At 43.4% G+C, this 25,719-nt stretch overlaps 1 protein-coding gene and 1 long non-coding RNA gene across 5 annotated transcripts in view; one reads left to right on the plus strand and one right to left on the minus strand.

Annotated features, from left to right (window-relative positions):
- Positions 1 to 5,830: 5,830 nt before the first annotated feature.
- On the minus strand, positions 5,831 to 16,948 carry LOC142602378 (uncharacterized). Of its 2 annotated transcripts, none has more exons than XR_012836156.1 (3): positions 15,123 to 16,948; positions 14,370 to 14,560; positions 5,831 to 6,409 (listed from the first exon to the last, which is right to left on the minus strand). It is a non-coding gene; the product is annotated as an uncharacterized LOC142602378 (long non-coding RNA). The 2 variants fall into 2 exon arrangements; XR_012836155.1 differs by lacking the exon at positions 5,831 to 6,409 and adding an exon at positions 12,973 to 13,158.
- A 5,593-nt stretch (positions 16,949 to 22,541) lies between these two features.
- The window catches only part of PTPN4 (protein tyrosine phosphatase non-receptor type 4), a 118,293-nt gene continuing 115,115 nt past the window's right edge, over positions 22,542 to 25,719 (plus strand). The window contains exon 1 of one of the 3 annotated variants that reach the window (XM_075757007.1): positions 22,542 to 23,344. The gene's annotated coding sequence lies outside the window, so the exon portion shown is untranslated. The remainder of the gene's footprint in view (positions 23,345 to 25,719) is intronic. The other 2 variants (XM_075757008.1, XR_012836157.1) reach the window with 2 other exon arrangements.

Below are 25,719 nucleotides of genomic sequence, written 5' to 3' on the forward strand. Positions count from 1 at the left end.
GTTACCACGTCCTGGCCCCGGCTGCTACCTGGATTTTCAGAGTGCCGTAGGTGCTAGCCTGGCGTGGGCTTGGGAGAGTGGCAATCACCAGTCCAGTCCCTTGACCTCAAAGCATAACAGATTTTCTTCACCATCAGCCTAAAGGTATCCTATCTGGTCTGGGGTTTTTTGGTGGCTGGCATTAACAAAGGTAAATTTTATAGGATAAGCATTTTGTCCTGTTAAGTATTCATTGCCAAGCTGGTTGCTGCCATGCAAATCTCAAAGTATCTTCATTCCTATGTGAGGACGAGGATATCTTCTATTTGAGGATGCTTCTCTGATGGCTGTCCAGCTGCTTTCATCCTCCTCTTACCACAGCGGAGTATTAAACAGTGTCATTTTGTAGGTGGACAGAATCTACTTTCATTATGTAAGTATGTATTCTGAGTCGCCTTAACAAGAAGTAAAATGGTTGCACTGGAAAAGGGTTGTTAGCGTGAGAGCTTGGAGACAGAAGGTTTTTGCTGCAGAACAGTGAGAGAGCTTGAGACTGTCTAAACCTATAATCTTTTAATGTGCTAAATCTCTGTAACCTAAACTGACAGTCTTTTTATATTATGGTAAGCTTGTCATAACTTGCAGATGTAGGCTGGTAAACAGTGCATTAGTAAATAAATAAAATTAAAAAAAGCATTAAACCTTCCCTGTAGAACTTTTTCCACTACAGTACTTAAGCTTACTGGAAAAATCCAAGATGGCATAAGCTATCAAGTGCCAAGACACAGTGCAGCTTTTTCCCGGGGCTGAACATTCAAGGATATTCTAGCCTTTCTGCTTAAATTCTGAAAAAGAGGCAGACAAAGTAAATATTAGGTTTGTGCTCATTTCTTTTCTTTGCACATCAGGTATCAAGGCTCTTGCCAGGTTTTTTTTTTGGCAAGCTTGATTATCAGGTTTGCTTGCCAAGGCTGTAGAGAAACATCCTTTGTTGGCAAGATGGACTAGATGATCTAATGCTCATAGTTGTTCCTTTCTACAGCTTCTCTACTTCTGCTAAATATTGCAGCATCGTCGTTTTGACTTACTGAAATCCTGTTGTTGCTATTACTTCTTGACTACTGAAGTTAAATACACTTCAAGTATAAGTACGTTGTACTTGAAAGATATGAGCATTTATCAAAGTTCTATCACAGGGTTTTGGTGTCTGTGGGGCATTTTCCAAGGTACCTAAGGGTGTAATAAACATCTAGTGAAACTTGTGAAGTGCCTAAGAAGCGCAGTGATGGTCTGCTTCTTGAACGCAATCTCTTGGTAATGAACACAGTCCCTTGGTACTTGAGCAAAAGGACTTGGAGGGACAGATTTCCACCTATTTTACAAGGTGAGAAATATCTATTAATCTCTCTCTTCCCTCTGTAGGAGTACTATAAATGCACCAAACTGTGAAGTGGTTTTTGTACCTTGTAATGACAAATTGTCCATGTTACAGTCTTTCTTTTAAAAGCAGGGGCTATGTAAGGCACTTCTTCAGGAAATTGGCTTTCTCTTCATTAAGCTAATCTTTTGCCTCAGAACACAGAGTATTCCACACGGTCACAATGCTGAAACATACTCTCACCATAAAGTCATTAACGAAGGCAGCTAAGTAAGAGATACCATTAGAATCATTGCCTAGTGACAAGATATAAAATTATTCTGACATCTCATCTCTTAGGCTGAAATCTGTTCTCATTCAGTGTTTCGTTATCAAGATAAGAATTAAAACACTAAAGCCAGAGTTTAGCAAATTTGTTTCTCATCTTGAAGCCATGTGGTCCTACTGCATGATAGTAGTAACTGCTGCAGTCTTCACGAGTAAGGCAATAGCAGAAGAGTGGCAGTAAATAAAAGGTGAATAAATTCCTATGGTTATTATTCTAAAAGGCGTGAAGTGGGTCAATGCAAAATTGCCCAAACTAGAAGTGGGTAACACCGTTTACCTTGGCTGTCACTGGGCTACAGTATCCTATCCTACCCCACTGTCTCTGCAACAGCATCACGTGGGAACTAGATCGGGCCAGGACCTGTGCTGCCATTCTCTCTTCCTTCTCAACACACCAGCATTTTCTTTTAAAAGTAGTTAGAAATTAGATTTCTAATAAATATCTGACTTTGTGTCAGAGACCAAGAGAGACTTTATGTAGCTGGTACAGTAGACAGAGCCCCTGTTTCATGACTTTGCTTTCTGGTTTTTTTTTATTTGAGGACAAGGGAGACCTATTTAACAGGTAATACTCTGTTATTTTTTTAAGCAATGTGTCTATGTGTTCGATGTGTTTAGTTTCTTTTGCTTCAGCTTCAGTGATCAGCAAACACAAGTGCAAAGCTAAGTACAATTGTGTAGAGGCAGGTACAGTAACGCTAGTAAATGGTTTGCCAAAGCCTCATTGCTGCGAGGAAACGGTAATGTCAATTTTCAGCTAGAAGCTCTTTTTTGAATAGAGTTTCCTTCTAGCAGAAGGGAGCTTGATCTGCTGCAGGAAGGTAACATCTGTGCTTAGCTTTGTAGGGTGCATCCACACCAGCGTTTTTGTTTGGCTCAGGAGCATGCTTTTGAAATGTCTCTCCCAACACTGCCGCCATCCCATGCTTTGGGACGTGTCGCAGAGAAGTCTCGCAACACGCCAGTTTGCTTCCTGAAGGCTGCGCTCTGAGAGGCTTGTGTGGCTCCTGCCACCTGAGCGGGTTGGCCAGTGCCACCCCCGGAGCCCCCACGTTCCCGCACACCATGCACCAGGCCAACAGCATGACCGTCCTGGAAAAGCCTCGCTCCGAGGGGCTGCAGCTCTGCCTTCGCGTTATTTCACACACTGAGTTGGAAAAAAGCCAGCTCCTTCTTGTTGTAGTAGTAAGAATAGTACTAGTAATGACGATGATGATGCCTCACAACAAACAGGGCCGTCATGCAGTGTGGGCATCACCTGTCTGAGAGGGAGGGAGCCCCAATCACTACGGACACAAGCCAGCCCGTGCCTCCAGGAGCTGGGAATCACTGTCTGGCCACATTTTATTTCATAGTACGCACATCTAGCCTATAATTTAGAAGGCGAAATACTTTGCCCGAAACTTATGAAGTACAGGCTGTCCATAAGGTTTTGCACCACAACATGCCAGGGCTCTCCTGTTTTGGCCGTTGGTGATAAAGGTGAATGTTGTTCAGGGTGACCGTGTGTTGATATTTGAAAATTGAAGGAAAGAAGACAAAAGGAGTGTCTGTACACCTTGGGGTTGGGTCTTGGAAAATATTTGCGTGGCTGGAGAATTATTTGTGCATTTACAGTCCTGCAAGCACAGCGTTTGATCAGAGATTGGGGCCTAATCACAAGCAAATATAAATTAGTCGATCTTAAACAGATAGAAGAGAAAATAAGGAGAGACTGAGTGTATTCAGGCATTAAAAGAAGGGCAGAGAAAGATCAAACCCAACCTAAAGAATGACAGTCAATGCAATAAGGACATATCAACCAATATATAACCAGCGATTTCATATTTCTAACTTTTGACTCATTTTTCTCCCTTGGTTTCCTATGTTTCTTTTATCTCAATTTTGATCCCAGAAATATTGTGGTAGTGTAGAAATCCACTTGTGTGCGAGAACTTGCATGTGTGAAGCGACGATTACAAGTATTTTGGGGCTAACACTATGTCTGTTTATTAGCCCAGACAGAACCAACCTCAACGAATAAATAACAATAGTTTATCCTGAAGACATTGATTTGGAAATAATTATTCAATGGAGAAAAGTGCCAATATTTCAGTGTGACATTTGCATGAAATATTATTTGCAGAGTATTATTCAAACATATATTGAGGTACTGAATAATGAAAACATTTATCCATAATAAGTATTTGATAAAAATATTGCCCAGATTTGCAATGAATAATTCAGTCTGTATTAGTAACACGTGTGTGACTGTGCACATTATTCCTATATTTATAAATGCTACGGCAAATTGCTACAGGTTAATAAGTACTTATATCCTTTTCTGTGTAGAATGCTATTAGGTCCGATTTTTCAGAGGAGCTGAGCCACCCAGAAGTTTAAATATGATAAGGAGTTGCAGATACTAAGCATGTGTGTAAATCAGGCCGTGGCAATGTTAGTCACAGGGAGGCTGTGTGGGACTGGCGTGGAAGGATAACGCAGCAGCCTGAACTGGGGAAGTACTCTGTAGGGCTCTGCGGACTCGGGTATTCGTTTCACCCTAAATATTCTTTTCTTCTCAATACAAAAGACATATTTAGAATGGATACAATTAAGTGCTTAAAAGGTGATTAGAAACTGAACAGATTGTTGCTGGAACTACCAAAAGATGGGTAAGACTGATTACTGGATATGGCGATGAAAGGTGACAAACCCTTGTGAAAAACGAGACACGATAATCTAGAAAGCTCACTGCAAAAAGATCTCCCTGCCATGTTTCTACTTCTGTTTCATTATAATTGACATGTAGGCAGGCAGTGGGAGTCAAGCAATGTAAATAGCTGTGGATCCGGCATCCCGTTGTTAAGCTCTGGACAGGCATTGAAAAAAACCCATGCTCCAAGCCACAGAGATGTATATGAGGCATGTATAAGAGAAGAGAGAAAAATAGAATGTGAAACAGTAAAAACATTTCCTTTAGATTTAGCTTTTTGCACTGATCCAAAAACCTTGTCATTCTAAAGCAAACTGTTTGATACCATAAAATGTGTGATTTCTGAGAGGATTTAGTTAGGCTGGTTCGATTATTCACCCTTTGACTTCAAAGAGCTCTCTAGCCTGTATCAACCCATATGTCTGCTTAAAAGTTCACATATGTTGTAAAGCAGTTTTGATAACACAGCAGTAATATTGCCATAACCAACAGATATTAATAACAGGTCATTAAGAAAGCGTTGTATCTATTTATATCACTCTGTTTATCTTTACACACATCCTAACAGACCATTATTTCTGTACAGCGAGCTAGCCAGTGACCCTAGAACAGGGATATACACAGGACTAGATTGTGCTAATAAAAACATTAGTTATTTTATCAGGAAGCCATGCCTTGAAGTCTGCTGAAGAAAAGCCGGGGATTATAGTGCAGGCCACCAAGAGCACAAGAACACGATGATAGCAGGGCCTTGAAGGTACAGGCACAGGACATTACCAGAAGCCTTAAGCACAAATCTCAAGTGTTAAATTACTGATCGCAAGAGAAATGCAATCCTGAGAGCTGGGTAGAACCAGTTTTAGGGCCTAACTGGGACAGGAGTTGTGTAACAGCATATTGCAGCTGGCTGGCAGCACAGGTGGAGACATCTTCAGATGGTACACAAGATTGCAACAAAACTGACTAGTTGCACAGGAATCTTATTTCAGAATTGGGTATGCGAATTGATCACTCTGATATCCCGTATTGATACATATGCAAATATTGTTTCATCATCATATTTGCTCTAGTGTTGCATTGCTTGTGTTTGGTTGGAGGCTTTGGTTGTAATTTGGATGCAACATGCAGAAAGCTGTACATTTTGGGTTTCCTGGAAAAGAAATATCAACATTAACTGCTGTATTTCTTAAAACACCTTTGTTTTATACAAAGCGTGCAGCCCTTCATCATCCCAGATGATGCCATTCCATATGTCCAATTCTAGCATAATCTGGTGTTGTAAATCTCTGGGAAAGACTTCAAGAAGCAGATATGTTTAAACAGAAAATACAGGCTTAGAGCCTATACTGTCTTTGCAGAAACAAGATTATGATCTTGTGACTGATCTTTAAGCTAAAGAAAACTGATTTGCCTTGTCTGCCTGCTATTATTTTGTGCTGGCATATGTTGGAAGAGCAAATAAATAAATAATGCTTACACAAAGCTGTACAAGAATCATGTACGTTTTATAACATGGTCACACCTGAACAGCTTGATGATGTTGTGTATGTAAATTAAAGATGTTCCTGGTGCATAAAAAGATGCTGTAAGTGACAAAGCTGAAATACTGACTTACAAATTAGCCACACCATCCGGTGAGCTTGTTAAAGAGCATCCCTCCAGGAGACAGTGGTAAATGTGAATGATGAGCCATGAATCCACTTAGTGGATATCCTGTAAAAACCGATTTTGAGCCCACATTTTTTTGTCTGCAGACAGTTCCGAAAAAACTGTATTTGGGAAACCATTCCTTCGTAAGCAGACATTGGGTAGAGGGCCAGTGTAACAGCTCCTGGACCTCCTTTTCCTGACAAGGAGAATAAAAGACTTGACTAGGAAAATGAGCGGGCTTCTCATCCACCGTACGTTGACAGTGCACATCAGCTGGGGGTCACAGGCAGCCACCCTCCCTTGGGATCACACAGGACTCTGATAGTTAGAGCAAATCCACTTTCCTCCTCCTCTTTCTCCTCTGGGACAGAAGTTTCAACCTGCAGAAACAGCATAACTTCATTCTTCAGCTCATATTCCCACCTCCTTGCTAGAGGCATTACTCTTTCATTTTGAAACCTTCTTGTCGCTTTTCCAGATTTGACCTGCTTTTTCTTTTCTTTTTTTTTTTTTTTAATTTTTTGAGAGCTAGTGTTATAGTGCCATTCTAAATGAGTCACCCTTAAATACTGTTTGAGAGATGCCTTCTCAGGTGCTTCTTTTCCTGTGTTATACTTGACGTTGTCTACACAAGCGCTCTGCGTTTTTAGGAAGTTGTTGATCTCCACTGTATCAAATCTTAGCATCTCCCTTTAGAACCAAGAGTTTCAAACAGGCAGAATCCTCTCCACTTTCCTGTTTTCTTGATATCCTTGGTATGTGGACTCCGGCAGATGTATTCTGGCTCCCCGTGCTGCCTCCCTTCCTTCAGCACACTTCATTCTGGAAAGCTTTGCTTGTAAGTACCTGGCTTCCGCTGAGGAGCCAGAGTGCTTTGCTTTTCCCCTTGCTCTAGAGGAAAATGAGGTGCTATTGGCAACTCTCGGGAGTAAAGAGCTGCAGCCTCCACGCTGAGACAGAAAGACAGAGTGCCTTCAGACCAAGCTCTGGGGTAGCTCACGCTGTGGATCTGAGCAGGTCTAACCCCCTGACACGAGGTTGCATAGGCCAAGTCATGGTTCTGCGCGCCGTTTTACTACTGACCTTTCAGTAAGTGATGGTTTAAGTTAGCCACTTGAGGTGTAACAGCTGTAGGTTGTGTGATGTAAAAGCCCAAATGCATCTATTTTGCTGAATGTCTGAGCAGTTGTATTTTAAATAGGTATTTCCCATGTGCATTTTCTCTTGAGAGGGTATTAATGGAATAATTACCTGGATTGGTTTGTACTGAAAAGACCTAACTTAATGTCATTTTCTAGTTTCAGAAAATATATTTAAACTGTATTCTAGCAGGATCTAATTCTTTATTTCACTGAAGCAAACCCAAGCTGTTCAGGCTGTTAAAAACAAACAACAAAAAAACCCCAGTCTGGCAGTTTCAGCAAAAATTTAACAGCATTAAATGATGCATTAGCCAAGACTTCATTACTTTTACCAGATACAGCATGGTGTGTTTTAAGTATTATCAAAACTGATCTTCAGTTGTCAAATTAAGGTGATAGATCAGAGGCCCATTTGGCCAAACCTCTAAACTTTGTTTGGCAGGGCAGACCCCTGGGCTTCTCCTCTCCCCTCCTTGGCAGTACTGCCGGTGTGTCGGAGCCGATTAGCCCGGAGTTGGGCTGGCACCTCCTGCTCCTGAGGAGGGACGTGAAGTTAGAAATCACAAGTGATGGGCTCTGGGCATCTCTCTGCATGGAGCTTGTTCCAGGATTAGTGGATTTTGGGCCAGAGGAGCCCACAGGGACCAGTCAATCTGACCGTCCGTCTAGAGAATTTCACCCACTGGTAAATTTGTCTTCTACGGCTCAGATTACTGCATAAGAATTGCATGTAATTGAGCACTGTATTTAAAAAAAATTATTCCTTTTTTAATTGAGGTTCAGCTTTTGCAAATCACTAATATACAAAGACAAAAAGCTGCAGGAAAAACATTGCGAGCCTTGGGTTAGAAGCCAAGAAGTGTAATTACTGATGCACGCAACAAGCTATTGCACGTGTGGTGAAAGTGTGATCCTGGCATTGATTTTTCCATTACTGTATCAAACTCCATGTGTGAAGCATTAACAGCGCTTCAGCGGGTCTATATGAAAGTCTGTCATTTGCTACAGCTGCCTCAGCGCCTGCCCTCTAACAGCCCCAAAACCTGCCCTGTGCCCCCCGCCGGGTATTTCAGCGGTGTGAGAAATGATCACTCTTGACACCCAAGAACTAGACGGAGAGAGGGGAGATGGCAGCACATCCTACCTGCAAGATGCACCTGCCACAGCGCCCTGAATGATGCAAGGAGGGGAGTCAGGCTTTTGCAAAGTGAGCAGAAATTAAGGGAGTAATTTATCCCCTGAGAACAGGAGCTGCCAGTGCACGTGTGCCACTGCGCCCTGCGCTGCGAGCCAGCACCTAGGGAACGACCTCCTTCACTTGGGGTTGGGTGAAGCGCTCTGTCTTGTCCTCCTCTTAAGCCACTGATCCAAGGCAGACATGAAAAAGAGCCTCTCTGGTTTGAAACTTCCTACAGTTCCCAATTCTATGTAAGGACATATTCCAAATCCCCAAGGTACAACTGCTGTGTTACCCACTTGGTCCACCTGCCGGCAAATTTGGTTTTCAAATGCAATTTTTAAAAACAGTTGCTCCATGTGGCGTGGCCATCCCGCACAAAGCCTTACTCCCCTCTGCCTTGCCTTCAGAGGTTCTTTACTTTCCCTAAAATGGGGGCAAGGTGCCTTCCTAGGAGCCTCAGGGCCACAAGAAAAGATAGCAAAAGGAGTCAGAAATGGCACATAGGAACTGCCACCATTCAAAAGGTGGAAATTTTGGGAGGGAACAAAGTATAACGGGCTGAGGAGGTGGTGTCAGATGCTGTGGTTGGAGGGGTGGTAAGAGGAGGTGGGGGGGTGCATCAGGATGGCTGCAGTGTTTGGATGAATCCAGAAATAATGATCTTGTAGCAGCTCCACATCTGCTCAGCCTGGAAAAACTGATCCAAGTTCAAGAGGTTACAGGCAAGAAGATAGTAAGAGAAAGAGAGTGGAATTGGGAGAGAAGGGGGGAGGATCTGGGGAGTGAGAGGGGATAATGAAGTAAGTTGTCACAAAAGCAGTGCAGTGTTTCTCTGATGTGCTATATAGGGGAAAAAAAAAAAAAAGACTGTGAAAGCCTGTTGAGATTTTATATCATAGGATCAGGCTCTCTGGTTTTGTTGCTGTATTTTGTATGGCTAACTGAAACAAAAATGTCCACATAACATTTGAGGATTCTCCTTATAAATAGGGAGAATGACCGCCAACCCAGAGACCTGGGAAAACGCAATACCTCCTCCCTGGTTTTCCTTAGCAAGCAAAATTTCTCCACCCACAAATGTTTCGACACTGCCCAAAGTAGCCGGCAGCAAAGGGAACATGGGAATATTTTTGCTTTGTTTCCTAGTACTTGCGGATAAAGAGTAATATTTATCTACACCTTAAAGCTCATTTTAACTTTTACAATACTCCATCAAATTCGTACTCCTCCCTCCTCCCTTCCTTGGCAACAATGTGCTACAAAATTAATTCTGTAAGAGTTACCCTGTCAACTGAACCCCACTCCTGCTCTGGTCAGGGAGCATCGCATCTCTCAGTCTGGCTCCGCAGGAGTCACCCGTCTGGTCCTGCCTGGGTGCTCGGCGGGCCGCACCGCGCGAGAAGCAGCCTGGCTCTGCGCTGTTTGCCATCTCTCACAACAACGGTTTCCCTCTGGGCTGTTCGCTTGGCACGACTCGAGTCTCACACCTTGGAGCTGTTCTTGTACTTGCAAATGGTCCTGCTCCTCCAGCACCTGGAATACTGAAGTCCTCCGCCTGACCACCAAAGACATGTATTTTGAGAAGCAGGCATGCAAACTCCTTCTGCCCTGCCACATTCGCCTCTCCCCATGGTCTGTGCCCCTGGTACACCTCCAGCTTGGCCGGGAAGTATTCTCGTCTTCACGGCTGCTTCCCAGCCTGACCTCTCTTGTGGATGGCTGACAGCAAAATTAGAAATTAATTTCAGGTCTAGTGGTGGTTTTATGTGATGTGGCTGCTTATCCACCGGGAACACGATTTGATGCTGAGATAAAGTCGCTGGGCACTGAAAAGACTGTACAGAGTAATGGTTTTCAGTCAATGCTGACCTGAGCTCAAGACAAACCTGACTATGAGAAACAAGCAGCTCTGCAGAGCTGCCATTTACAATTCCCTTTGGCATGCTGAATCCTTACCTACAGCGGATTCCTTCTTTCTGAGGATCATTATGAAGCAAACTCCATTTCATTTAAGTCATGACCTTTTGTTTGATTTTTCAGAGAATTATGACCTACTTGGTGGCAGGTCTTTGTGCTTGTTTTTAGCTCTTCAGATGGAGAAACTAGTAAGTAAGCTAAGTACCAGAGCAGAAGCATTTATTTTTAATACTAGCCTCTCAGCGTAACCAACCATAAAATATTTAGGGTTCTTCCTTGTAAATCTAACAGCTACTAGTTCTGAATCTGCTGCTTTTTCTCCTGACCTTGATGAAATCTCCAGTACCTCACTGCGAAGTGCTGCATGAAATTCTGCCAAAATGGAATCTCTGGCCTGAAACACAGTTAAGAGTCCATACCTTAGAATAACGCTGGCTAAACTGATCTAAGCATTACCATATCAACTAGAATAAAGGGAAAAAAAAGGAGATATTTTTCCCCCCACTCTCTTAATCCACCTTTCTGTATACTAATCTGAAGATGAGCTTGTGAATGGTCAATAAGGAGGCCAGGACTCAATGAGTTTGCTGAGCATCTGGCCTAGATCCTCAGCTGATGTAGATCACGTGTATTGTGAAGCTCATCACACCAGCAGCAGATTGGGTTCCTGAACAGTAAATGTTTACTTCTATAAGGCCCTATTCAACTTTAAGAAAACATAATTTTCTATTCCAGCTCTTGTCCCAGATTAAGTCCAGGTAAGCAAATTAAAGCATGTTACAGCAAGATAGGGAAACATAGCAGTGTTTTGAAGCCATGTTTTGATTTTTGCTGGAAAGGAAGCATGTCACTGGTGCTGTACCTTAACCAGGTCATACTGAAGTTTCCCCAAATTATATTTGCCCCCTTCCTATAACAATAAAAGTGCTAGCAGTTGGGCTGTAGCACACATTGTGTTTCTGAACAGTGTGACAAATGGCAAGGTATATATAACAGACCTCTAGGAACATAAGGTCTGAAGACCTTACTAGGCTAAAAGAGTCTCCAACCTTCACTTTTCTTTGTCCAAATAGAGACTCCGAGACAGGCTGAAAGGCATTTATCCAGTAAACTTGTCACACAAGAAAGGCTGTGCAGAAGTGCTTGGTCGGGCCCGCCTTCGCTGAAAGGTAAGAGGATCTCCAGTTGTTTACTGGAAGGTATTGCACAATTTGTGACACCAGTTAAATCCCAGGCTGGCAGGCTCTGTGGGAGCCATACTAGGTAGCACTTCCCCAGCTGCCTGGGTCAAAGGCTTGCATAATATCAGGAAAAATAATGTTTATCTGTGATATTATTTGAAGTGTAAACTTCATTACAAATATCACCTACTGTAATTTTTTTCCAGTTAAGTATGTGATTTTAGATTTCTAAGACAGAAAGGGAACAAAAGGACTACCTCATTGTATTGACATATATTGTTTTGTTAATGTTAGATTTGGTGGCACTCTCTTGGCAAACCATTTCACACATTCAGGTAATTAATTACCTGATACAATTGCACGTGGGTAATAATGCCAGGACGCACAGACTTGCTTTATCGCTCTTCCATGCAGTGCCAAGTAAGCAGCTCTGATGAAGTCAGTGCAGTTACTCCAATGTGAGATGCATTAGTTTCATCTTCACACCACACAGATACATAAACAGAGTGATGTTTTCGCTGTTTTGTTTTAAACACTGTATTCTACACCGAGTCTTCAAATTTATGTTATTTGACTCAATAAATGTTTGATGGTCTCAGTGTAGCATCTAGTGGAGAAAGGGTAAATAACAGAAAAAACACAAAGCAGAAACATGCCATTAACCCTTGCGTATGGCAGGGATGAAAATGTGAACTGTTGGGGAGTGGGAATACTCACTTTGCCAGATCATTCAGCAAAACACTGCAAGGGTTACTCCAAAGCGGCTGCAGTTAACTGGGTACAATGCGGGGCTTGTAATCCTGGCAGAGCAAGATGGTATCGCTGGCTTGAATTCAGCTCAAGAAGGTCTCTGTCTGAGGTACGCAATTGCTGTGGAGGCATATTGTCCTTTAGAAACCTCCCTACTTAGTTTCAATTTGCTCTTGCTCCAGCAGTAGTGTTTCTGTCCTGGCTTACGGTCAGTTTTGTGTTTCTTTCGTTCATGCTAATGCTGTTTCCAGTCTAACTATAGAGCCAGAGCTACTGTTCCCCAAATTCTGTCCCAACTTAGCCCCTGCACAACCCAAATTACGTCGGTGTTACTGCAGCGGCTGGTTGCACTGGAAACACCACAGCCAGATCTGGCTCAGAGCGGACTTGGCTAAGGACTAGTCCTGGACCCGCGGCACAGCCAGACCTTGTGGGGCTCGGGAAGCTGTGAACACGCAAGCAAAGCAGGAATTGTTCCTGCTGCCTTTCTGCAGATTTGATCTGGGATACAAGGGCTTAGCTTTTGAAATATACCAAATCTCAGCAGGTGCTGAAAAATGGAGTCTTCTATGTAATTATTTAACAACAGCAAAAAAGCTTACATTTATAACTTTTTTCTTAATATTATTATAAACAAATTCAAGTAGAATATCCATGGCAAAAGAGAAGAAAGCTTAATTTTCAATAACCATGAACGTAACAGGGTAAAGAATAGAAGGCTTGTTTTGTAATTATTTTCTTCAAACTTTATTTGGACTTTTTCATGGGCATAATGTCTTTAGTATTTTATGGGGAGGTGAACAAAGAAGCACAAATCCGTACACCAGAATCTGCCTCTAGGCGCGGTTCATAGTGGAGAGTCCTCCAGAAGCACTGCTGTTAGAGGAGGGATACAGCTATGAAATTAATGATGGGGTTGCAGAGCCAGTTCCTCCTGATATGGCATGGAAATGTGCTGCCTTGGGCAGGAATACAAAGGAGAAGGTAAGTATGTCCCTCATTAAGGGTACCTCTTGAGAACACTCTGATTAATCCAAAATTATCTGAGATACAATTTATTTGCAATTCATGAGGACACCGTATGTTGCCACTGATCCATACTACCAAGCAATTACAGAAGCATCTGCACTGGCCTTGGTGGCGCTAACCAAGATGTAGCAGAAGGGTTACCCTCAAGGGTTACCCATTCTGTATTTGCCCTTGCTAAATCTTCTAAGCAAGATAGAGACAAGTTCAGATCTGTTTACTCCTTCATCCCTATTAGCCAACTGGACAGTGTAAAACAGGGGGATTCTCATTTTCCTATCTGGGTGCAAAGAGTACAGCTGATAGTGCTGCCTGTGAGCAGCGAGGCTGCCAGGTCATCTCCTGAAGTGCCTTTCAGCTCCAGCCTAATCTCAGTCCAACCCCTCATTACTTGATGTTCTCCTGTTCCTCTGAACTGCTGGGGGTCCTGTCCAGTGATCCCAGAAAAAAAAGACCGCTGCAGTCAGGATAACTACCCTGTTTTCTGAGAATTTAAGAAAGGGCAGCGGACATCACTGAAAAACTCTTTTGCAGCAGTCTAGTAAGTGACAGAGCCTGGAGCTGGAGAGAGCAAGCTCCAGGTTTTTAACTTTTTAAGTGGAGAGGAATTACTTTATGCACACTTTCCACTGTCCTAAAGATGACTTGGGAGTATCAGTAGCAACGCTATTGGTAAAGCCAAGCATTCAAAAAAGACATTTTCCAAGATTGTGAAATACAAAATATAGTTGCATTTTAATTTGCATTCTGCTTTTTTTTTTTCTTTTTTGACTTTCGTATTTCCAAGTCCTCACAACTATTATGACTAGAAACGTTGTCACTATCATTCCTATCATCAGTACTATGGCTGCTTATAACAGTAGTACATGAAAGCTAAGATTCTTAGATAATAAGCAAATTTCATGAGCTGTGGGCAACATTACAGACCTGCTACAGATCAGATAAAAGCCACATTAAATCTGCAACTAATTGGTAGCCTTGGTGGTGGTGTCACCAGAGAAATGAAGCACTGAGCCATCCTGTCCTCAGTGTGTGGTCCCGTTGCGGTTGAGTAAGATAAGTGCAGGTAGAATAGCACTGTAAATGCAATACAATGCTTTATTATTTTCAATGCAGACTACAGTCCATAGGGCTGACAACTCACCCTCTTATTGGCTTCTCTGTTCTTCTATGTCCCTGCTAACCCAGCAGCCAATATTGTGTCTGTGAAAGCATCTTTTCAGGGCTCTATCCATGTAACAGCGGTCAAATAGTTTGAAAACTTCCATCAGCTCTCTGGTCCTTTTGTCTTTGCTGGTTGTTTTGGAAGATCTCATCTGGAACACTCCATCAATACTGTTCTTAGGGTAGATATATATTTAAATCAAAACCAACACATACAACCTTTCTACAGTCTTGAACTGAAAATAATTTTTTTCACCCTATTAGAAAATGCAGTGAGCTGAATTTTGTGTAAATGTTGATGCTTTTTATTATAATTAATCTGTCTAATTTCTATACAATCAGCCCAAGCCTTCTAAAAATGTCTGCTATTTATAACATGAACTTTGGAACTACTTCAGGAAGCCAGAAAGTGAACGTTCTATGAATCAAGAATTCAGAACGAATTGTTCAGTTCCTGGAAGAACTTAACTGGTCAAAAAAATCTCTCTTGACAATTTTAATTACTTTGTAGGGAGGCCAGAATGTGGGTGTACCAGGAAGCAGTTTGCACATATGTTTTGTTTAGCTGAGTTGCTGCTGTGCTGTCTTTTGTCTTTTTCTTAGGAAAGGTCAAATTTGGCAGTTTTCTGTACTGCATACTCAAGTAGATGGTTAATGCAAGGTAAAAGCAAACCACAACAGTCAATAAACACTCGTATTTTTCTCTTTAGAGATACTTGTGAAAAACACTTACTTTTGAAACACGTCATGTTATACTGCAACAAAGAAAGATGTTTTTAGGACTGGAGTTGCATTTCTGGCTATGGTTTACCAGCGGGGGGGAAAGTCTTTTACTGGTGCTTGCTGTTGGCAGACAATGTCGACCTCAAAACCTCAACTGTGAAACTGCGGAGCGGTAAGAAGTGACATTCGGTCTCCTCTGTGTTTCAGATGAGTGAGTAGTTCTGTGCAAACTTTTGTAAAGAAGCCTGTAAAAGGCCAAAGTAACCAAACACTACAGTATTTTTTTTAAATCCTCAGCAACAAAACGGGAAGAGATGACAGTGCAGCCATTTTATCCTCCTCTCTTTTATATGTATTTGTGTTTTTCAGAAGGTTTCCCGATGTTTTACTTGAAACAGACCTGAAATATGAAAACTGCCCATCTGAAAGCCAGGGCTCATTCCAGCATTTGCCTTGCAGATCAAGGAAACAAAACCAATAAAAGCAACTTCTATACAGAGGTGGAATGTGTACTGCATCCCCTTAAAGAATAAAAGGCCTTCAGTCAGAAGTGGAGCTCTTAGCAACAGAAATGTAAATAGCATTGAGTACAAAATGCAGCAACCTGTGCAACATGTGCAAATATTTGGCATCCTTATTACAATCACTGCTATCTGACTTGCAGCTTTGAAAGAAAACTGTCTACCTTCCTGAAAGTCACCTAGAATTCAGCCAGGTACAGGTCAATGTAAAGTTAGGAAAAAAAATAAAATTAAAGCCTGTAGAGCTGGAATCTGCATGCCTGAGCTGCTCATTTCAAAATATTAATTGGAAATTTTTTTGGTCACTATACAAAGAAATCAGTAGTAGAATTGAACTAATTCCTTACAAACTGGGCCCACCAATACTCTCACTTTTCGCATGTTTCTTTCTCTCCTCTCAAATACTCTAGAAATTTTCTGACAAGTTGCAAAGCCAGAAGGCTTTGGTGGCAGTTCTTAGTGCTGGGTTGCTTAATGATGGACCTAGAAAAGGCAAAAACTATTTTAAAACATGCAACATAGCTCAAACCAAAGTTATAGGCTTGCTGCAGAAATTACTGGGTGAGGTTCCTTGGGGTAAGTCAAAGTGGAGGTCTAACTAAATGGTAATTTTTGGCTTTATATCTGTGCAAGTGGTTTGCCTAAAATAAAATCACTATGCATCTCATCTCAAAACAATGATTGAATCCCTTTTAAGGTTCTAAAAATGTTCATTAGATGTTTCATTAAAATGTTTTATCAGGATTTCTCATGTTCAATACCCACAGTTCCAGGATATGATAGGAAGCAAGAACTCTGAGACAGAAGTCTCTCTGCTGCAGCTGTAATATAAGAAAGACTGAATTGAGTCACACCAAAGGTCCAGATAACCTGGCACCCTACAGTTGCCTATAGCAGAAATATAAGGACAGAGCAGTTATAGCTTCATTTCTTCTCCTATTTACCATCTCAACTTCTGGCAATCTAAGGACAGAATTGGAGCCTCTGTCCATCTCTCTGCAAAGCAGCCTTTTCTTCCATTAATTTGTCCAGTTAATTCTTGCAGGTCTTAGTATTTTTGGCATCTAAAATACCACATGACAATGAATTACCCAAATTAAGCAGTTGTTTAACTAGTACTTCCTTTTGTTTGTTTTACACTTCCATCTGAAAAATATTACTAGATTCATACTAGTTCTCATAAGAAATGAGTAATTGTTCCCTGTTCACCTTTCCCTTGTCAGATGTGATTTTTGATACCTGTATTATGTCTGCTGTTTGTCATCTGTATTCCTTGTAGTCCCAGAGTACTTCATCTGTCTTAGGCGGTACTCCATCTTTCTGATTGATCTGGTCACTCTTTTTTCTTTTTTTTTCCTGTTATTCTGATGCTTAAGATGATACCGCATGTCAAGGTGCTATAAGCATAATTTTATGTTGTATTAAAGGAAAGAACACCTTTCCTGAGGATTTATACAGTAGCATTACGTTTGCTTTTTCATTCTTTTCTTTCCTTTTCAGTCCTAACTGCCTCTCTGAGCACTGAGACAACAATTTCAGAAAACTATCCATAGTGACTCCAAAATATCTTTGCTGACTGATAGGAACTAATTTAAAGCCTACTGTGTTGCACAGGTAGAGAGATTTTTTGTTTTCCTCTCATGAACATCTGTGATCATTGCATTTTAGCTGCCTCTTTATCACCTACTTAGTCTCTATCGTGAATATTTTTGCTACTTTGTGCCAGCAGTCTTGGTTTTGGTTTTCCTGAATAATTGTGAATCACTGGAAAACACTGTCATCTCACTGTTCAATCCTGTTTCACTCGCCACTTACAAACATGTTTTAAAGCACAGGTCCCTTTGGAATCTCACTGGTTACTCCCTTTGAGATCATTTACCCATCCATCTTCCTTTTGAAGCAGTTACTAATCACAAAAGGAGCTCTTCTCTTGTGCTTTGTAAAAATGTTTGAGGAAATCTGGGCACACAATTGCTTAATCTAGGCCGCACATTAAATGTTCTTCATGTCATGTCTACAGTCCTCTCATTTTTCAGACTGGGGAGATGCCCGGAACATGCTCTGTCTCCCTCTGTCCCATGCATTTGGATTTCCTTTCTGTGGAAATTGGACTGACAGTAAAGGCAAGCTGGGAAGAGAAAGAGAGGAGGCAGGAGATAGCAGAAGATGGCACATACTTGGTCGTCTTCCAACAGGGAGTTCGATTATGGCTGAGAAGGACTCCAATGTCCCCATGTTTATACAAAGACTGTATCAGCCAACTCCTCTTTATCAGTATTTGCTGACATTTTTAAAGTACTACCAGATTTGCAGTTTCCACGTCTACCTATTACATGGTGATAAGCCATGCGTTAGACTGACTGGTCTATCGTTTCTAGGTTTTTTCCCTGAAGTCTTTTCTAAAAGTTGGATGTCATGTGCCACTTTCTGTTCCTCCAGAACGGAGTTCACTCCAAACCATAAATTACAAAGCACAGTTAATAGTCTGGTGATTTCAGATCCGAGTTCCTTTAGAACCCCAGGGTGAGAAACATGTTGTCCTGGCAAGGCAAGTACCCTACAATTTACTGATTGGCTCCAAAACCACATGCTAAGTTTTGTGAGTGATTTTTCGGACTGTGCCCTTTAAAAAGGTTTTGTTGGGGCAATCACCTCAAAATCCACCATAAGGAACAGTGGTGGTTTCTTTGAATGCTTCTGTTACACCTCTGTTGCCTGCTAGTTCCTCATGTTCTCTGGCAGGTGTCCTGCTCTTGATGCATTTGGAAAAGTTTTTATGCTTCAAAATATTTTTCTGGCCTGCTTTATTATGGTTTTATATTTAACTTGCCAGAGTTTATGCTATTCCTCTTTTGGACAGAAGCAGAAAATAACAGTTTTCCACAAGTGAATGCACAGATGGAATGCACAAAAGGCTCGGGTATTTGCAGTGGGTATCTAAAAATGCAACCTTGTGCTACTTTGATGCACGTTAAAGGCAAAGGAGTTTGTTGAAAGCTGGCTGGAGAAAAAAGGACTTAGCAAAATGTGGTCCAGCGACTGTAGCTACTAAGGTTTCCATCAGCTTTCATTCTCAGTGTATTCCTAGAGGGTTATCTTTCAAATATATTTTTAAGAGAAATACAGCCAGCCTCCAAACTGGATAATAGCTGCAGAACGCTTATAAACACGAACCATTATTTCACAGTAATCTAACAACTGGCATTGCGGAGCCAGCCATATTGCACAAACATACAGAGAAAGTTAGTCCCTGCCCCAAAGAGCAGGGTATTTATGTCAATACTGTGTTTTAACAGTGATCCCAAAGCCATGTTCAAGCACAAACTTGCCTGTCCTTCACACTGCTGAGTGGCACGCTCTGCATGGGATTTGGCCGACCTCACTTGAAGGTTGTGCCTGTGCCCCTGCAGATTCTGTGAGCAAGGCACGTATGTCCAAAAAGTGTTTTGCTGAATCAGGACCCCACTTTATAGCAAATGTATCTGCTATTAAACATACATTATGCTTGATCTTAGTGTTAAGATAAAGTGCCTTGTCTCCTGCCCCTTTCCCAGCTAAACTCCACCTGCAGTGAGAGTCATTCATCTTGAATTGCTTTAATGCAGTGTTTAAGTATGTCATCTTGGCAACAAAGCAGTTTGCATGGTATTTCAGCGAGAGGTTTAAAATCCCATTCACATTTTTAATATACATTTCTCTCACATAAATTATCGCAGCTTGGTTGGCAGGTTTTGCATGAGTAATAAGGTTGTTGGCACAAACACATACCGCAGATCTGTTAAGTAAAGGAGAGGCTTTCATTTGTTCCTAATTTTGTATGAGAGACGTGAGGTTTAACTTGTACAAAATGGTTTAAGATACTGGTGTTTTACTAGCAGGACATTACTAGTCATGGGAGAACATATCCTCCCCATGTAGTAGTACAGATAAATCCCCATGCACCAGTTTGAAAATTAAGCTCTTGCTGTGTGAAGTACCTATGCAAAAGGCAGCAGCTTTCATTGCTTATACGCGCAGGCAGACCGTAGCCGAAAACTTGCTCTTTTAAAGAGCTAGCTACTGAAAGAGAAGTGAGCTGAATGTACTTTTTGCATATGAAAGGAATGTGTTCTCTTTCAAGTAAATAATGACAAAGTCATGTTTCAGTTTGCTTTCTCTCATTCATAATTTTGGGAAGTGATCACTCAGGGTATATAACATAACTCAGAAATCTGCAAAGTAAGTTCTCTGCTGAACTCCACCTTATAAGGTCTGAGCAAAGTCTGTAGCAAATATTCTGCAGTGCAATTTTGCTCCATTGGTGTTGTAAGAGCATGAGCTGGAGAACTTTGTCTCAGTATCTATTTTTAAAACATTTAGCACTCTTGCAATGTAGGCCTAACCTGAAGTGCTTTGCACATGGTAGGAATCTTCCAACTGCCTTTATTTAGGGCTTTGAATCAAGCCTTCTGTAACCAATGAATTATAGGAATAATACTGTATTGTGAGGAAATAACTTAGGAAAGTCTAGCCTTTAATATGTGTCACCAATTTTGTGTTAGATGATTAGCAAACACATCCTTTCATAACAGCTTAAGGTTACATTTGCCAAACAAATGTTGTGTAGTGCTACAGTCACATTGAGTGGTTTGGATTGCTTCTCTATTACATGCTCTCTATAAAGTAATGTATTAATTATTGTTATTCTCAAATTGAACATAACTGTATGTTTGACATAAACCAGGCACAAGCAAAGAAAATTATACGAAAATGTGAGAGGCAGACTTTGAAGCTTGTGTGCAAATGGATTAAAATGTATCTATGCAATTTGTGAATAAATTTGCCATGATCTGAAAGAAAATTATCAGGAAGCCAAGACAACTCTGCAGCTAAGGATCCCTTTAATGCACAGAAGAACGTATCATCTTGTGCACTGTTCGAGAGGCCGGCAGCAGTTCAGAAATGCAGAATGTAGTTATTGGATGTCTTTAGGTGCGCCACGATCAGTTTGTCGATAGAACTACAGAAATGTTTGAGAAGAGCTGGAGCAACATGGACACGATAAGGAATGGCATTACTGATGCTGTGTGTGTTATTTTGGGGCTTTATGAAATCATCAGCCTAGGAATTGTTCAATCCAGGAGAAACGCTCACATTTCAAACTTTGTCACCTTATTTATAGACTTTCATTAATAAAGTTTAAATAACAGCAATTTATGAGGGTGTTCTAGTCATTAAAAACTCTATTATTTCAAAGTGCTCCAGAGATTGTGCATTATCTAAAATTCCTGCTTGTCTGCCTTCCCCAAAATCAGTCTTCCAACCCCTGATTCAACTTAGTCCTGAAAGAAGAAGAGACAACTGGAGAATCCCATGTGTCCTATTCTCACTCAGGAAAAGGGAGGGGAGGCTAAAAGAGCTTGGACTATTTAGCCTAGTAAAATGAAGGGGATATGACTACTTTCTTAAAAATAATTGGGGGTAAATGCCATTAAGAGGGACGGGCTATTTAAGCAAAAGAACAAAACTGGCACAAGAACAACTTAGGCTGGAAATATACACGTTTCCAAACATCAAAGAATGAGATTTTAGAATGCTTCCTAATTAGAAGAGTACATGCAAACTCCCTTAGTATTATTCTGCATCTTCCTATGGTTAGGAATTTAATTGTGCAATCCAAGAAGTCATTCCCAACCATATATTGTATGTGTCTGTTATTTGGTAAAGAGGTCATTGTGAGACGTTGTATTTTAATAAATGGACATTAAAGACAGTTTAAACCAAGCCCTTTCACACATAGTATAAGTACATGAAAGCACTGAGTTGTGTTAAACTAAGTCTTGCAAAGCCAACCTTCCCCTGGGCCACATATAAAAGATCTTTATGTGGCCAAGAGGCACAATATACCTCATACCTTGGAGAACTCTAGCAAGGACTCAGAAGCAGAAATGACTCTCTGGGACATATGCAGGGTGAGGCTGGGTGGACATGCAGCCAAGACAGAGGGTTACCCCATTAAGACAGCCCCGTTCCCCCTCCCTAGCTCATTTTCTTCCACAGCAGGGATTGTGACTACCTGGCAGCCCTGGCCTGGCAGTTGCACTCGAACTACTTGCAAGGCAGCCCCGTGAAATCGAGAAGCACCCTTAGCTGCATGTCGCTGAAGCACGTTATTGCTACGGTTCAGGTAAGCAGTACCTCACCGCCCTTGTTAAATGCTTCCCTCAGCTCTGCTTTCTCATTACACTTGTGTGTCCCTGCCAGCCCTGTGGGCCCGAGCTGCTGCCTGCTGTGTCCCTGGGCCTGCCCTGCAGCGTACGTTACACCTTGACAGGAGGGTCCCCAGGCTGCACCTCAGGGTGGAGAAGCTTCACCTCTCCCACCCCACCCACGCCAGGAATTATCAGGAAGGCTGTGGCTACACCCCACCTTTCCGCAGCCCTATTTCTCAAGGTGGGGGGATCCCCGCTCTCCCCGGGTCTCGCTGCCTGCGGGCACGCCGGAGGCCCGAGGGGCTGCCTGCGCTGACGGCGGCGTTTCGGGTTAACGTGCCGTGGCAAGAACGGAGGCCAGAGCAGCCTGGGGCACCTACACCCACCACCCCCTCAGGAACAACCTCTCCCCCGAGCAGCCAGAGACGCCAGCCGCCGCTAAGGGCTGAGCAGTTTAGCACACCGACGCCCACGGAGCAGCGACGGTGCCGTGACTGACGGCTCAGGTGGCCAATCCACGATCACGGACGGACGTTAAACACCGCCTCCATGATCGATGGTAGACCCACCTAATCATGCCGCGGGATGGAGTCTCAGCCCTGCCTTCTCTCTTTTACGGACAAGCAGCGGCACCAATCCCAAGAGGAGGATATCGCTTACTTCCCTTTTGACTCTCGCGACTTTTGCCGGGCTGGCGCTTGTCCCTCCGCCAGCCACCGGTGACTGCGCAGCCGCCATGTTGGTTGCTATGCTGTACGCATGAGGCGCGAGGGTGGCTGTGAGGGGAGGAGGCTGCTGTTCCTCCCACTTTCTCCCCGCAGGCGCTCGCTCACTCGCTCGTTCAGCGGCAGGGAGGGCGCCTCCGCAGAGCCCCGCCGCCTCTGCCCTCCCCGGTTCCCTCTGCCTCCCAGCCGGGGCTGCACGCGAGGTCACTGCCGGCGTGTGTGAGGCGGCGCCGTGCCCCGTGAGGGGAGCCCCGGCCCCCGCGGCACCCGCCCGCCGCCGCCGCGCTGCCCTGCCCGCACCCCGGCTCTCGCCTCGCCGCCCCCTCCGGCCGGTTGCTGTAAGGAGAGGGGGGAAGGAGAGGCCGGAGGGGGAGCTCCGCCGCCTTTCCCCCCCCCCCCCCCCCCCCAGGGCTTCCCCGTCCCTTCCTCCCCTCGCTCTTTCCCCCCCTTCCCGGTCCCTCGGCCCAGCCGCCGCAGTACGATGTGGTCCTCGCCGCTGCGGCTGGGTGCGGGCCGGCTGCTGCGGCTGCTGTCGCTGCTGCCGAGGCTGCGGCTCGGCCGGTCGCTGCGAGGGAACTGAAGGCAGCGAGTTGCGCGCCCGCTCCCGCGCGCGGGGGTGCGGTGCTGCGCGGTGCGGTGCTGCGCGCGCGCGTACCCCAGCGCGTGCCCGAGCGTCTGCGGCGCGTGCCCGTGCGCGCGCGGGGGGTCGCGGGGCGGCAGCGGCGAGCGCAGCCCCCGCGCCTCTTCCCTCCGCCGTCCCCGCTCCATCTGGAAGGACGTGGCTGTTATATGAAGGTAAGGCGGCCGCCGAGGCGCTCGGGTCTCCGTCCAGGGGGAGAGGGGCGGCGGGGGCGGCGCGGGGGGGCGGTCACAGCACAGGAATGCGGCGCGCAGCCCCCCCCCCCCCCCCCCCCCACCTCCCCGGCTGTGGGGGCCGAGGCGCCGCCGCCGCCGCTCCCCCTCAGCCCCGCTCCCCCTCAGCCCCGCTCCCCCTTCCCGCAACTTCGCCCACAGGTCGCCGCTGGCGGAGAGCGGCTCTGCCGAGAGCCCTTCTAGTGGAAGGGTGGCGTGTGTGTGGGTGCCCCTTCTGTCCCCCCGCCTCCGAAAAGAAAGGAGATCCAGCCCCGCTCTGGCGAAGGGGTTTGGGGGGGGGGGGGGTGTGTGAAAAGCGACCGCCGGCCCGCGGAGAGGGCTCGTAAACAGCCTTCGGGGGAACGCGCGGCGGGGGCAGGTCGGGGGCGGTTTGGGGGTCTGTAAAACGTGGTAAACTCAGCTGAACGCCTGAGACAGATTTTTTTTTTTTAGTATGTTTAATATTAAAGTTTTGTGTTCCTGTGCTTTCTAGGCACATGTGCAGGTTGCCCTGGTTATGGGCTAGGGAAAATGGGTTTGAGCGCTGTCGTTGCGTTCCTCTGGTACATTTTTAGTATCTCCCTCAAGCAGAAGGCTTGTATAATCGCGTGTGTCTATATGCGACATTGGCTTTCGGTGTACCTGGCGGTGGGTTAACTCGTGTATACTGTTGCAGCACCAGCTGGAAGAGGAATAACGTCTTTTTCCTTTCAAAAATCTCCAAGAGCTAGTTGCTAAAACTAGGTAGCTGCCAGTGTAGGTGAAACGTTCCCACCACTTGCCTATTCAAAGAGTATATGTCGTTCGGATGTAAAATATGTGTGAATGAACTTTGTGCTGCTACTTAACCCTTCCAGCACTTCAATGTGGCCCAGCTGTTACGTTTTTTAACTGTGAGACAGAAAATATTTATGTAATTTGTGTATTACAGTAGTGCTAATGGATCTCAGCTGAAGAATAATTGTTAGACGACAGTATGCACGTACATTTTTTCACCCACAGGGCATTTCTGTTGCCCTGAGCTAAACTGTGTTGAATGCTAGGGGGTTTTGTGAGTGCACATGTTGGCCTGCTTGTTATTGGCAAATAACTGCCCTGTAATGTTGGGAGCCACTGGTGTGTTCTCACACATGCAGACATTTATGAGCTCGTCACGTCATAAATGTGTGTTGCAGAAATGCAAGAATGAGCTGGATTAGAATTGGAAAAACCATTTTCTTATTAGATACGTATATCATAGGAAAGGGTTTTTTTCAGTTCATTGCCTAAACATAAAATACTTAGTATCGTAATCTTATGGATGCCATTTTCTTGACAATGGATTTCTTGCTTCACTGACCTAAAAAGTTGTTTTTACATATTGGCATGACTCTGGCTTGCACCATGTTGATAAAATATGATTCTGGATGATAAGCTTGCAAATACATATATGTGTGTCTCTATGTTTCCCAGGCATGTTTATGCTTTATAAACTCAGAAATTTAACTGTTGGTCTGATTTTTTTGAGATAGTTTTGTTGTCATTACAGTTTCTGTGTATTTTTAGATTATGTTCATGTTTTTATTTGTAGTTTAAAGTTAGATTAAACATTGAAATACAAGTGCATTTTCCTGAAAAGCAGAAATGTATCCATATTTTACCTTTTGGTACATTTCTCTTATGTTTGCAGTTAAGTTTGTCTGGAATCAGGTTTGCCTACTTAGGGTTTAGTTTGTTTATTTCTTGTTCAGTAAATTTTTCCGTGAAACATATTGTTTGTTGCCATGTGTTACAATTCTGTTGTCCTGCTAATATCTAATTTAGGTTATACACAGCAGTATTGATTGAGCACCCTTGCTAAAAATACTTTCAGGGTTGTGTATACTTACAGTGTAGCAGCAGGAAAGTTAAGCCTATACTGCTTTTCTGTGATTAGAATTTATTTATTATTAGCAACTACATTTGTAAAACATGAATAAAAGCAAAATCCTATAATCTCAGAAGTAAAGCTAATTGCTTTAGAGTAGATGAGCACTCTATTAATGAACAGAGTTCATGTAATAGTATTTACATGTCATTTCCCATTAGCATATTTGGAATATAGGGTAAGTTAATACCCAGGGTACATAATTTTGGCTCTGATCCTGCAGTGACCCTTGTTTGGGCAGAGGGATCCACCTACACAAATCTTGCTGCAGGAACTGGAGCTGAAACATTCATTCTGTAGACACTAGGTCGATGTTTATCACGAGCATTTGCTGCATGTGGATGTTGTGTATGTTTTGTTGTTAACCTTTGTGTTTGCATGGCATGTCATATAGGCTTCTGTGTATGCAAAG

This window comes from Balearica regulorum, chromosome 6 (assembly GCF_011004875.1).
Source record: "Balearica regulorum gibbericeps isolate bBalReg1 chromosome 6, bBalReg1.pri, whole genome shotgun sequence".
Classification (NCBI taxonomy): Eukaryota; Metazoa; Chordata; class Aves; order Gruiformes; family Gruidae; genus Balearica; species Balearica regulorum.